Here is a 14,362-nt window from a genome sequence, read left to right as displayed (position 1 = left end):
TTTATTGATTTTGCTGTGTAATGAAGTATTTTGGGTGCTTTATTTCCTCCTTTTTTTCTAAATTGAATTTTCTTTAGATTTCAGGATTTGTATCAATGTACAATAAGGAATCAATAGACACTTACCCATGTCAATTGGGTTAAAGCAAGATACTCTTGCCATTTGTCAAATGAAGAGTATTGAAAGCAGACCCTCGTAGTGTGAACAGAGGAGTGACAACAAATGACAGACATTAGAAGTGAGGGGCAGGGCTCCCGATGGAACATAAAAGGCCAGGTGCTTTCACACTTACTTATCCTAAATGGCTGCATTTATCTGAGTGTAGTCCCCCACCAGAATGTCCTGCTCCATGGAAAAGAACTACCGTGTTGTCAGTGTCAAGCAGAAGTGATAAAGACAGATCTTAGATGTCCAGTAACATTTAATGAATACTTAAACTAACAAGGATGCCAGAGTGATAAAGTCTCTAGGTGGAATGACAATGCCCTTCCTCAACAGATTAGGAAATGAAAGAGAAGAAATACGTTTGTAAAGAGGATGATTAGTTTAGCTAAAGATGCATAGATTGGCGTTCAGGTACAGGTGCTGAGGCAGGCACTGGAGTCTGAGACAAGTCAGGCTCAATGTGTAGATTTGGGGCTATGAAACAGCTGTGATTGTTGAAGTGTGAGATCTGATGGCCCCCTGAAGGGCACCCTGGAGAGTTCTGTCCTAGCTGCTCACTTGGGAGCCAACTCTGGAGAGGTGGTCTTCAAGGCAAGGAGAAAAGCACGGGTGCTCTGCGTCCTTTTCTGGACTCCCCTCTGTTCTTCTTGAGCAGTTTCTCTCCCATTCCTCCTTCTTAACTGATCTTTCTTTCCTTTTCCATGCTAAATGCTATAGAGTTTTATTTTCTGAATAACTTTTGAATTTATTCTACCTTCTTTATACTATCGTATTTGTAATTCAGAAACCTCTTTGTCTGTGTTTGAATTATGTAGCATTTCTATTCCTGATCCTCCAGCATTTGGGTACCTGTTTACCTATTCCAACCCCTCCCCACTATTCCACCAGAATGATTTAAAATCTTATGCCATTAAATGGCCCAGAGTGCCCCAGTGGCTGCCATGACCCATGTCACACTGTCCAAAACCTTTATTGACCTATATTTGCCTTTTTGAACAGCCTCATCTCCTGCCCCTCTCCGTACTAACAGTTCCTTTCTAAACTACCAAATCATTTATAGTTTCCTAACTATACCATGTCACTCCTTGTGTCTGACATTTTATAAATGACAAGCTCTCAAAAAACAATTTCTTAAAAAAGCAGTTCAAGAACTGCCTCTTTGTGGTGTTCCTCTAGGAAAAAAGTAAGATAGCTAGATGGAGAAGCAAGGTTGAAGAAGCTTTGGTTTTTAAATTCTAACTTAATTTTTATATTAGGTTTTTTTGTTTGGAGTGCAGAGTGATGCACACAAGCAAAAAGTCTAATAAAATGAGGCTAATTCTACTTCAAGAAAGATAAATTAATAGACGAAAATTCCATGGAGGACAAGAAGGCTTGGACTGAAAGGCAAATAGTAGAGAGGATACTGTGATGACCTAGACACAATTCAGAATGACTTCGTGGTAACTAACTTTAATTGTAAGGACCTACACCTCCTTTCAAGTCCAATGCACCAGCTGTAACTCTAGGAACTATCATCCCCATTGTATTTTCAGTATGTGGCATAGAATATTCCAGAGTACAATAGAAATCCATATGAACTGTGCCTCCTGAAACTGTGTAATCAGACAGTGCTGCCTGGATACCCCAAACCCATATGCATTGAGGAACCCATATGCTTCTAAAAATGGACTAGGGGGCTTAAGCTTAAAATAGCATGAATTTAAATGCATTTAAGAAATATTTGGTGAGAGTTCAGCTGACAGAGGAGCTAACTATCAGAGTGATGTCATATTGTGGTCCCAGCCTATGTATGCAGTGTGGGAAAGCACTCAGTATTCATGGTTATTGTTAAATGTGTGAAAATAATCATAGGTAAGTGTAATAATGCATATGTAAGTGGCTACTTTGAAAATACTTTGAAAATTACTCATGTAGAGGAGAACTGTAAAAATAATATAAAATTGTTGCTGTCAATATACGTTCATAGATTTTTATGAAAACACCCTCAAACACACATGTCCTAAAATGTTTTCATTTCATTTTTGTAAATCACACATAAATATCTGATCTGTTTGTCTATAGTCTTAATTAAAATTTTGTTTTTAAAGAAGAAAAAAAATAGCATGAATTTAATATCACTTGACCATAGTTACTAGAAAGGCATCCCATTCAATTTAAAACAGTGGGCTTTATGAGGGACCTTCTTCAGGATGTTGAAAAAGAATCTTTTTCTTTGGAGAAAAGTTTAGAAGCAACTCTTGTTCTCTATTCAAAGGTGAAAAAGGAAATATGCATGCGTAGAGCCATTTGTGATCTTGAGGGGCTTGATCCTTAAGCGGAAGGTATTATTGGCAAGGGCTGAGAGGAGAGGTAGAATTCCATTTCTCACCACAGATGGCCTGCCCAACTCTCCCCTCCCTCTGAAGCTCCAGTCACATAAACTTGTAGTTCCTCTGTACTGTTCTAAGCCAGAAACCAAAACAAACAGAGCTGTGATAATCTCATACAAAGACTCTCAACTCTGAGACCAGAGCATGAAGATACAGAGAAATGGCAAAGTTGAGAAATGTTAAGTTTTGTTTACTAACTTCTACTTGAGAGTTTCAATATGCTATGCAATATACTGAAGACATTACACACCCTTACACTTTCACAAGTCCTCCTATCAGTTCTGAGATTATTGTCTCCATTTTATGTGTGTAAATGGCAGCTTTAAGACTATGATGGGTCACTTGGCAGCGAGCAGGACTTACAGTCGAGTAGCAGACTGGCTTGCAGCCATTAGGTTAGACTGGCCACAGAAATGTGTGTGCGTAGGAGAGCAGGGTAAAGTGGAGCCTCAGGAGAGTGGGAAAAGCAGACATTCTATCTGAGATAAAACATTGCTGAGCAAGAAAGGCTCCGGAAGTATCAAATATGTGTATCATTGATTATTTTAAAGTGCATAACAAGGAAAAATAGTAAATAACCCTCGACCATGCAGTAATTTGTCTTCGTATCAGGAATGTTGAACTCGGGAGGATTTGAAATGTTGCCAGGCCAGATTACACTGCCAGATGTGGGACTGAGTTCCAGAGAGAACTTTATATAATAACAGCAACAATTAAAGTCTCAAATTCATACCTGATCTGTTCTCCCAAGAGTACGGTGCTCCCACCCAGGGATTTTTCTGAAAGCCACAGTCCAAGGAAATTGGCCACAATGGGTAGCATTTATAGGGAACACGAGACAGATCCAACTTTCTATTCTCTTGAGGTACTTCAGTTTCTCCCCTGTGTAATCACTTTATCAGGGCTTCATTCATTTACACTTAGCCTCCATATTCTTTTTAACTGTACTTGCTGGTGGCAAAGGTGCTAGACCTCAAGTACAAGAAATTCAGAACCAAGGTAAGTGCCCCTCTGTCTCTCCAAGGAACCCTGGTCCTGCTTCCCTCACAGCTGTAATAAATAAGTAATGGGTGTCCAGTAAAATAATGTAAAGTAAAATTTCTGTGAAAAGGCTTATTTGGGACATCAAGAACAATAGGTCAACTTCTAGTTCTTGCACTTTAAATGGTTTTCTAAGGTGGGTAAAGGTGGACATTTTGTTGATCAATATGGGATGAGAAACACTAAGAGATAACTTACTGCCAGACAGAATAAAGATTCAAAATAAGTTTGATAAACTGGAATACTGGGTGAAACAAATAAGATGTATCTTAGTAAGGGTTAATATAAAGTCCCAAAGGAGAATTCTCCTACCTCAACCTTCCAAGTGCTGGGATTACAGCCATGTGCCACCATGCCTGGTGGCTGTGTAGACCTTGCTTTGGATTCAAAAAATAGGATAAATTCAGGTTGAGTCAGATGATCCTTAATACTACTATGGTAGAACCTTTCCAAAGAAGTATTCGTTTACTTAAAGTTAACATGAAGCTGAACCTTTACTTCATAGAAATCAGGGGATTCTGGGAGGCATGAACAGCCTGGGGCCTTCTCTGGCAACTCAGGTCCAGGGATACCCGCTACTCCAGGATCAAGGGAAGGATGGGAGGAATTGGGATATCACAAAGAAGTACAAGGCCGCTGCTGGGCCCACCCCTCCTCCGCGGGAACACCTGGGATCCCCTGCATGACCTAGCAGCCTAGGACTGCTGCCGCTGGGCCTGCCCTTCCATGGGAACACCTGGGCTGCCCCAGCAGGCCTAGGTAGCCTCAGGCTGCTGCAGCTGGGCCTGCCCCCTGGCCGGAAACACCTGGAACACCCACAGCACGACAGAGCTGCCTCAGACCGCTGTCCTGAGCCTGCCCCTCAGCCCAGAACACCCAGGATGCCCCACAAAATTGAGTTGCCTCGGACTGCCATCACAGGCCTATCCCTTGGGGAATCCACCCACCTCCTGGACCTAGTACTGCAGTTGATCTTTGGATCCAACTCCTCCCAGAACCGTGGACTACAGTACATTACTGTGCTGGCTGAATGGGAGACTCAGGAACCCCACACCCAAACAGAAGACCTCAGCAGGCTCCAGTCAGTGTGGTGAGTTTGTCCCTAAAACAGAGGTCTGCAGTGGGTAAGTAGGACTGAAACTCCCTCGAACTGTAAGACCTTGATGAACCTGGCAAGAGAATGGGTAATCTCCTCCTCCACACAGAGAACATCAGACAGATTGAGGAGTATGCCAATAAGGCTTCCATCAACTTGGAGAACATTAAAAGAGTTTATGAGACCCCCAGATACACAATAGGGCCTCAGCTGACACAATCACTATAGACAGGGAAAGCTGGTGACCTGCAACAATCTGAAGACATAGCAACAGCAAGAACTAAGAGTTGACCTACATCAATACTTCTAGGCTAGTTAGCCCAGAAAGAAACAGGACTCACCCAACAGACCCTACAGGAGGAATTCAGGAGACTGGCTCTCCTCTACATTGTGGTACCCAGCAACTGGGCAAACATCAACCACACAGTAGAGCCCTAAAACTCACACTACAGACAGTTGAGATTGTTGGGATTGAAAGACCAACTATTTACAAAAGGTGAAAATGACAAAATGAAAAGGCAAAATGCAATCTCAAACATCTAGTCCATCAGGAGCAAGTACAGGTGACACTGAAACAGAGTACTATAAAAGTCATACACCAGAAATCTCTGAAAAGATAGCAAATGAAGTAAAGAAACAAATCCATGAGGCTATAGAAGAAATAAAATTAGAAATAATGTCTTACATAAAAAAAGATATAACAACCTTAGTAAATAAGTTGCTCAACATAGCTAGAAAAGAAATAGATTAAAAAAATACAGGAGCATAGGAAATTGATTGCAACTTTGAATGAACAATGCAGAAACAAATTCAAAGAGATATCCAAGAAAAAAAAATTCTATTGAAAGCTGGCAAAACTGTTTAAATGAAGCTGAGGATAGAATTTTGGACCTTGGGTTGCACTGGACCAGCTCGGCGGGTCTTGAACTGGCCTGCACAGGTCTTGCCACTCCCTGCCGGGCTTCGCTAAGTCTGGAGTTCTGGGCCTGCCAGTGCCATCCATTCTAGAGGCTGGGTGACAGGGACCTTCACAGCTTCCTGTTGCACTGGACCAGCTCGGTAAGTCTTGAGCCGGCCTGCCCCACCCCCAGCGACCCTCAATCAATCCAGGGAACAAGCAGAGTCCCAGTAGCTGGAGGGCGTGGGAGAGGATTTCCAACAGGCCCTGAGGAAGCTTTGGAATAACACTTGAAACATAGAAATACAGGAAAATGACAAAATGAAAGACCAAATTACAATCTCAAACTTCCAGCCCATCCCAAGAAATCTTAGGAGCTATGTACATAGAAGAAAATATATGCCATACACGTGAAAAATCGGACATAATAGCAACTGAAATAAAGAAGCAACTCTGGGAAGCTTTAAAGGAATTCAAACTAGAAATAATCTCCTAGGTAAAAGAAGAAATGATAAAAGACATGAAAGAGACGCTGAACATATCTAAAGAAGACACAGTTAAAAAATTGGAGGAACTAAACGAAAAGTTAGAATCTGGATGAACAATATAAGAAACAAACAGAATACATAAAGCAGATGCAAAGAGATATACAGGAAATCAAAAATTCCATTGAAAGCTGTAAAATTTGCCTCAATGAAAGTGAAGATATAGAATTTCAGACCTCGAAGACAAGATTGCAGCTAGTGAACAGGAAATGAAAGAACTTTTAAAAATAACAAGAAATCAGGAAATAACAATTCAACAGCTGCAAGATGATGCAAAGAAAAAAAACATAAGATTGATAGGGATAAATTAAAAAGACGGGGACAACATAAAGGATGTCAAGAGGATATTTAGAGAAGTAATAGCTGAAAATTTCCCAGCCGTGAGATTGGAAACTGGGATCAGAAGCATATAGAACTCCAAATAGCCATGAGATTGGAAACTGGGATCAGAAGCATATAGAACTCCAAATAGCCATAACCAAAATAAAACTACACCCAGACATATAATAATCACCATCCCAGAAATCCAACATAAGAATAGAATATTAAAAGCTGTCAGAGAGAAAAGACAGATCGCCTATAAAGTAAAACCTATCAGAGTCAGAGCAGACTTCTCAACACAAACAATAAAGTCAAGATGAGCATGGAGTGATGTATTTCAGATCCTAAAGGAAAATGATTTCCAACCTAGGCTGATGTACCCTAAAAAACTGTCCTTCGAAACTGATGGAGAAATACAATACTTCCATGATAAAGAACAGCTGAAGAACTTCATGATCACCAGGCCAACCCTGCAAAGAATACTGAAAGACAGTTTAGATACACTTATTAAAACAGAAACACCAAATCTACTGGAGGACAAGTTAAATAAAATCTTGGAGACATAAGGTTAAGGAGAGAATTCATGAATAAAATGCAAAGCACATGGGAAACACTTCAAAGAATCAACAACTGGGATCTCATATTACTAAAAAGTTTTTGCACTTCAAAAAAAACACCAACAAAGTGAAAACCCACAGAATGGGAAAGAGTTTTAGCCAGCTGACACTCAGACAAAGGACTTATATCCAGAACATATAAAGAACTGCAAAACATGAAGCCCCCAAATTCAAAGACCCCCTCCAAAAATGGGCATTCAAGATGAACACATAGTTCTCAGATAAAGATATACAAATGGAAAATAAATATATGAAGAAATGTTCACCATCACTGGTCATTTGAGAAATGCAAATTAAAATAGCATTGAGATTTCATCTCACCCCGGAAAGAATGGCTGCCATCAAGAAAAGAACTGGTAACAAATGTTGGCAAGGATATGGGGAAAAACTGCTCCACTCCTGGTGGGGATGTAGACTGTTGCAACCACTAAGGAAATCAGTGTGAAAATTCCTCAAAAAACTAGGATTAGAAGATCCATTCAACCCAGCTATTCCCCTCCTGGGTATTTTCCCAGAAAAACTGAAAAGGTCATGTCACAGTGGTATATGTAAATCCGTGTTCATATCAGCACAATTTGTGATAGCTAAATATTGGAAACAACCAATATGCTCATCAACCACAGAAGGGATGAAAAAATGTGGTATTTTTATACAATGGAATACTATTCAGCTATAAAAATGGATCATCTTGAGGCCTTTATAGTTAAATGGAAGCAACTTGAGAATATTCTCATTAGTGAAGTATATGAGACTCGCATTAGTAAATATCACATTGTCTCTCTAGTATTAAAAATAATAACTGACAGAAAATAATAAAAACTGACAGAATGGGGTCCAAAAAGTGTAATAGATATTATAAAAGGGAAAGAAAGTGCTCTAAAGGATATAACAGTATGTATAGTGTGTAAGATAGATGACTGTATTACTAAATTTCTATTAGATCATTGAACAGAAGAGATCGCACCATTAATGTTTGAGTACCTAGCCACTTTTTATGCTTTGATTTTATAACTTTAACAACTATTGTTAAGATGACAATATGTAATGTATGAATAGTGATTTTATGATGTTAATTTTCTTGAATTTTTTATTCTATTTTTTATTGTTTTTTCTATTTTTTAAAAAATTTTCCCTTCTTTCTTTCTTCAAATAAAATTTTTAAAATATAAAAAAAGAAGTACTAGGTAAACCAGGGATATTGCAATGAAGAAAAGAAAATGTTACAGTAATGAAGTTGTCTTTAGTAAAAGCAAAATCTGTGGACACTCCAGTCCCTTACATAGAATGGCTCTGTACTTTTATATAACATGCACACATCTTCCTGTACACTTTACACCATCACTAGGTTATTTATAATTCCTAATACAAAGGAAAGAGCATGTTACAGTGTATAGTTGTTACACTATAGTTTTAGGAATAAAATGTCTGCACACCCTCATTATACACACAATTTTTTTAACTATGTTTGACCTGAGATCAGTTGAATTCATGGGTTCAGAACTCAAACACAGGAAGACTCAACTATATACAGAACGGTATTTATTACTTGTGTCTCCCAGTGGGCGGAGAGAGGACTGGTTAGTAGAAACTATAGAGGAGGACACACATTTCATTTAAGAAAGAATTTATAAACAGTGGGATCAATAATAGAATGAGTTATCCGGTGTTACTGAGCAAGTTAATTAAATGATCTCAAAGTCCTTCAGCTCTAAGAATTAATGATGTATGATCTTTCAAACCTAGCTTCATTGATATAAAGAGAACAATTATTACCTGATACACTTTCAGTTTTTCCACATACATTTACATATATTATTTACTCATGATTTTCTTAACATTTTTGTGCATATCACATATAATCTGTTTCTTATATAACATCTAGTAGACATTTTTGTACATCATTAAAACATTTTTCAATCTGTCTTCCATAGGCCATATTATATTGATGCCCTGCTTCCTATTTTTAGAAAATTATATTGCCTCTAATTTTTATTATAAAATAACCAGGCAAATAAACTTTCATACATTTTCTTCAACAAATGTTGGGTTCTTTAAGAAGAACAGGTTCTGTTTGAATGTCCACCTTGTATTCTTTGATACTGTGATTTGAGGAACTATTTTCAAGATGATAATATGTAATCTACTAACAGGTGATTTCTTACTGTTATGTTTTTTTGTTTGTTTGTTGTGTTTTTTTTGTTTTGTTTTGTTTTTTTGTAGTTCTGTATTACGTGTACCCTTACACCGCTTTGGTTTGTTTTGTGTTTTTCTCTTTTTCCTCTTAAAAAAAAAAAAAAAAAAAAGAAGAAGAACAGGTTCCTGAAAACACCAAACCAACCAATAAGCGAACCAAATAAGAGAACAAACCTATTCTTGATATTTTATTGGCATTTATTTTTCCTTATAGTTTTATACAGCATGTAAACAATTTGAGGCAGGAATTCTGGTTTTCAATGTTTATATAGCAAAAAATAAAACATATGTTTTATGTACCTTTTTTGGTGTTGTTTTTTGTCATTCATAAAACTGTCCCTTTTGTGTTAAAAATGCTTCAGGGTGAAATATAAAAAAATCATTTAATTAAATATAAAAATCAAAATACCAATATGGTAGAATAACTGGTGTAGTGACGATATGAAAATATAATACTGACTACAGAAATATAGAAACCCTAGGTTAGATGTAAAAATAGAGGACACGAATTATTTCAAATTACAGTTCCACATAATAATAAGCTAGAGTACCACACATCACACACCAGATACAAACTGCATTATTTTACAATAATGCTGTTTACTTTCTCTATTTCTTTTCCCAATTCTGAGATAAATGCACTAAAAGCAAAACACTTAAATGAAGACTGTTTTTAAATCAAAGATGTAAAAGCAAGGGGCGGGGGTAAGTCTGAATACTTTCTCCTTGCAAATAATGAACTTTTTTCACCCACTCAATTCCTTTTATTTTTTGTGCCTTATGATGTAGACAACTGTGTGTGGAAAATATTTTATTTGCAAATAAAGTTCTTTTGCATTTATAATGTAGGCATAAACCCAAAGCTGGCCCCAATCTGCATTTTACCAAAAGATATTTTAAAAATTTAAGATAGGCAGCTTTTATAAAACCTTTATAGAAATTTCTTTCTTTTTTTTTTTTTCTTTCTTTCTTCTTTTTTTTTTTTGAGGCAGGGTCTCACTATATAGCTCAAGTTGGCTTCAAACAGATGGCAATCCTCCCACCTCAGCCTCCTGAGTGCTTGGATTAGAGGCATGTGCCAGAAATTTCTTTATTAGAAAAGACTGGGGGAAGCAAAATCTCCAGGAATAAAGCATCTTCCTGTAGTAGGCAAGGGAAACAGGCTGAGAGAAAGAGAATCTGAAGTATAACACAAAGCCACCTGCAAGCGCTTTAAAAGGAACTGCTCTGGGGCTCTGAGACAGCCTTGTCTAAATCCCAGGTAGTGAGGGTTTTTTCCTTTTCCTTTTTTTAATACCAAGTACATTTATTAGAAAAGAAGAAAGTTATGAGATATCCTCATATCATTCATTGAGAAATTAAAAATAAAAGTCATAACAAAACTAAAAATGAATAGAAGAAAATAATAAAGATCAGAAAACACAACTGAGTTTCTTTCTAGAAACCTCATTATAGGAGATGATACAGGGCAGAATAAATCTTCAATATTCTCCATCCCTGGAGGAAAGGAACAATTGCTATCCAACTAAAAGACACTAGCAAACTTTAGCCTTTGGTTTCTCAGGCGATTTGTATTGCTATATTTTTCAAAGTTAAAGAGGAAGTTATCCTTGTAAATAATATTCCCCAGGGAACTGGAACCATGGGCATTTCCCAGCATGCTCTGAGAAGTCTGCTGAGTTGAGGTTCATGGCTATTGGCAGACTCCACAGTGTCTAGGAAGGTCTTGTGGATATAGATTGTTCCTTACCTTAAAATATTTGAAGAAATCAGGGAGAAGTAGGCAGAAATGACATTAAGAAAAAAGGGGCTGAAATGCAAAAAAACTGTGTTAATTCAGTACAGAACTAAGCCTGGCCCACCCAGAACATCCTCCTTCACCTCCCTAGTACCATTTGGCAGAAGTCATTAGGTCTAGCCTGTCTGCTCCACTACAACCAACTGAATATACATTTTAAAAGACAGAAGGAGAAACATTTCTTTAAATGCCCCCCCCCGCACCCCACCAAAGTCTCAAGTGGTCATAGGAGGTGGGTCTTGCTAGGGTGGCTGAGTCTAGCATTTGTGATTGGTTTGTTGTCTAGCGCTGGGATTGGTGGTATGAGTGCTGCACCTGCCCAGAGGAGGGTAACCCCCATACAACAGAAGGGAGGGAAGGAAGTGTGCTTTTTGTCCTTTTTCCCTCTGTGCTCTTGTGGTTTGCAGCCACCATGAAGCATTGCCCCTTGGCCATGCCACCCTGCCTTGGAGCCAGCTGCGTAAGGACTCCACAAACTGTAAGCTAAATAGACCTTTCTGTACTCATTTTGGGTGTCAGATATTTTGTCTCAGCAAGTAGAAAAAAGTAATCAAGACATCTTGCAAATTTTATTTGAAATAAATGCAAGGTCAATTGTAAACTCATCAGATTTGAGGAGAAGCAACAGTCTGTAGGTAATGGAATACAAATACCACCAGGTACTGACTATCCCAAAGGTCTTTTGTTTTTCAGAACAAATCTAATTGGTTGTGATTTTGTTCTACTGAGGATTCTCATGATCAATTGCTGGGATTTGTGATTAGTCTAGCACTGTCTTCACACCTAGACAAGTGTACAGTCATGGAAAAATATTTAAAATCTCACCTGTCCTAGGTTAATGATATGAGAATTTGATATCCCTTTATTACAAAAGTTCAAATTGATTGAAACAGAAGTTGTTCTACTCAGAATTTTCTGAAGGTATTTTTTGTTTCTTTCTGTTTATAGGATATATTTAAAGAACAAAGTGAAAATATAAATCACTGTAACTCAGAAATGCCCCAATACAAAAAATCAAAACTACCTAGAATGATTATAGCTTTTGACTGCATAGTCATGAGATAGTCAGGGATCACCACAGGGATAAAAAAATAGGTAGAATCTTGGGCGCTTACCTGACACTGATTAAAAGAATGCCTTGTGTTTTCTCCTGGGATGGCTAGCGATTTTGCTATGAATTATGACTCTTCACTTGAGCCCACAGATGCCCAATAGGTAGCTAAAAATAGAACACAGTTTGATTTTCATTTTGCATTCTTTGTTACTATAAATGATGGGTCAAATCTATTCTAAATACTGCTTATAGACATGTCAATCATTTAGAGAGTATCTGTCTTAAAGCTGGCAAAACAAGGTTGATTAATCCCAAATTTATGTGATCTCACAACAATCAAGATTCAGGACACCAGAATGGAATTTCCAGAGACATTCAGTTACTCATGGAGGCACTCAACCATTGTCCCAAACCCATGGCATGCAGAATCCAAGGAAAGGTTGAGTACCATTGGATTGAGACTACCACAGGCAGAGATAATTCTTTCCTGGGAATGAGACCACTGCTCAGTCAAAAAGATCCCAGACTTATGACACTAGGGCTGAGATAATGATCAAATGGACCTCAGCCCACCAAATAATCCTTGAAAGCTGGCCTCCCATCTTTGCAGGTGAGCCAATCTGAACCCCTATATCAGAGTGTGGCCCTTCCCGGTACCTATCCTGCAGTCCTTTCCTATCTTCCCTCTAAATTCCTAACGAAAGCTTTTTTTCTCTAAACTCATCTTTTATTTTAAATTTCCATTATGACTAAAAGCTAAGACCCAAGCGAGCCAATGGCAATGGGAATACCATAATTCCTTGGCCACACCATGATACTTCATTGGCTGCTGCCCAAATGGGTACAGCTTCGTCCCTCAGGCTCAGGAAATTCTTATCCTTAGATTCTGACCATTTGCAGTCTAGAAGCTACACCGTCACTGGAAGCTGCATCCTGCTACAGTGATTTGTGCTAACGTTAGGAACACAATTTACATTACATTATATTGGTAAGTTTACAAAGTAGATAATCACTGGAAAGTCCTTTTATGACAATTCTGTGTCTAGTTTGTTTCCAGTGTTTGAATTCCTTTAGAAAATCATCTTATAGCTATACTTATTTGTTTGTGAACAAAAGGTTCTGCTGGGTTTTTTTTCCAAGCTGCTTTTTAAAACTTTTTTTAAAGTGGTGAAATGAAAATTCTTGAAATAAGATGTCCTGGTCTTGCTGTCCTCTCATCTATAGACCAGGAAAAGTGACTCCCTGAACGAGACAGTTGCTCTCATGGAAGTCTGATTTGCAGCCACCGCCTTGTACTGAGGAAAGCCCTGGTCCTCTGTGATGCTGATGAAGCTACAACACAGCCTGCAACTCTGCTACCTTCCAAGCTCCCCAGTTCATGGGTTTCAGGCTCCTGTCAGGGTTATCAGAGGGTACATAACTCTCTGTCAGGCTTCTGCTAACTTCACCACTGTCCCAAACAGAGTTCAACTCCTCCTCTCTCACAAGGCTCTTTCTACTGTATTTCTCTTTTCCTGTATCAGCATCAGCTGCCCCCCTCCTAGCCGGTACGTGACCAGTTTCTTCCCCATGTCTGACATAAGATTTTTTCCACCTGGCATGATACATGTTCTTCATCCCATTGGTAATACCCAACAGCACTTTGAAGCAATCCCCGACACTTCTTCACTAGGAAAGCCTTTGACTAACACTTCTAATTTTAATTTCTCACTTCCTTGACTCCAAATGAATTTAGACTCATGTACTCAAAATATGTTTAGTTGGAAAGAATGTTCAAGAATTTTCAGTCCAGCCTCCCTCCAAAATGCTGCCATTGGGCCCAGCCCTCATAGGAACTGAGAAAGGAAGCCCTCTGCCCTCAGACTGTAGGCTGACGTCAGGCGGCCTCGGGTCATGAGAGCAAAATTAAATACAAAAAAGGCATAATTTACGCAAGAGTTTGCTTTTCAAGTAAATAGATGAGTTCAAAATCACCCATGAAAGTCCCGGGAATTACCCAGAAATTATAGCAAATCCAGTTTTGAGCATATCTTACCTTCTGTGAGTACACCCAGGGTCAGACTCCCTGCCCCCAGTATTTTTTAGGGCAGATTTATTTTTATTTTGATGAAGGTAGTAAATGTACTTGTTAACTTGCAATTAAAGGTCACTTTACACAAAAATTTCTTTCTTTAAATATGACAATCAAATTAACAGATAGATGCCCTTGAGATGAGAGGCATCAGGGAAGTGGGTGCAAGTAACGGTAGGCATATGCTCATG

This window comes from Cavia porcellus, unplaced genomic scaffold (assembly GCF_034190915.1).
Source record: "Cavia porcellus strain 051 isolate PalLab524CR breed Dunkin Hartley unplaced genomic scaffold, mCavPor4.1 scaffold_16, whole genome shotgun sequence".
Taxonomy (NCBI): domain Eukaryota; kingdom Metazoa; phylum Chordata; class Mammalia; order Rodentia; family Caviidae; genus Cavia; species Cavia porcellus.
This window is presented reverse-complemented; position numbering follows the sequence as displayed.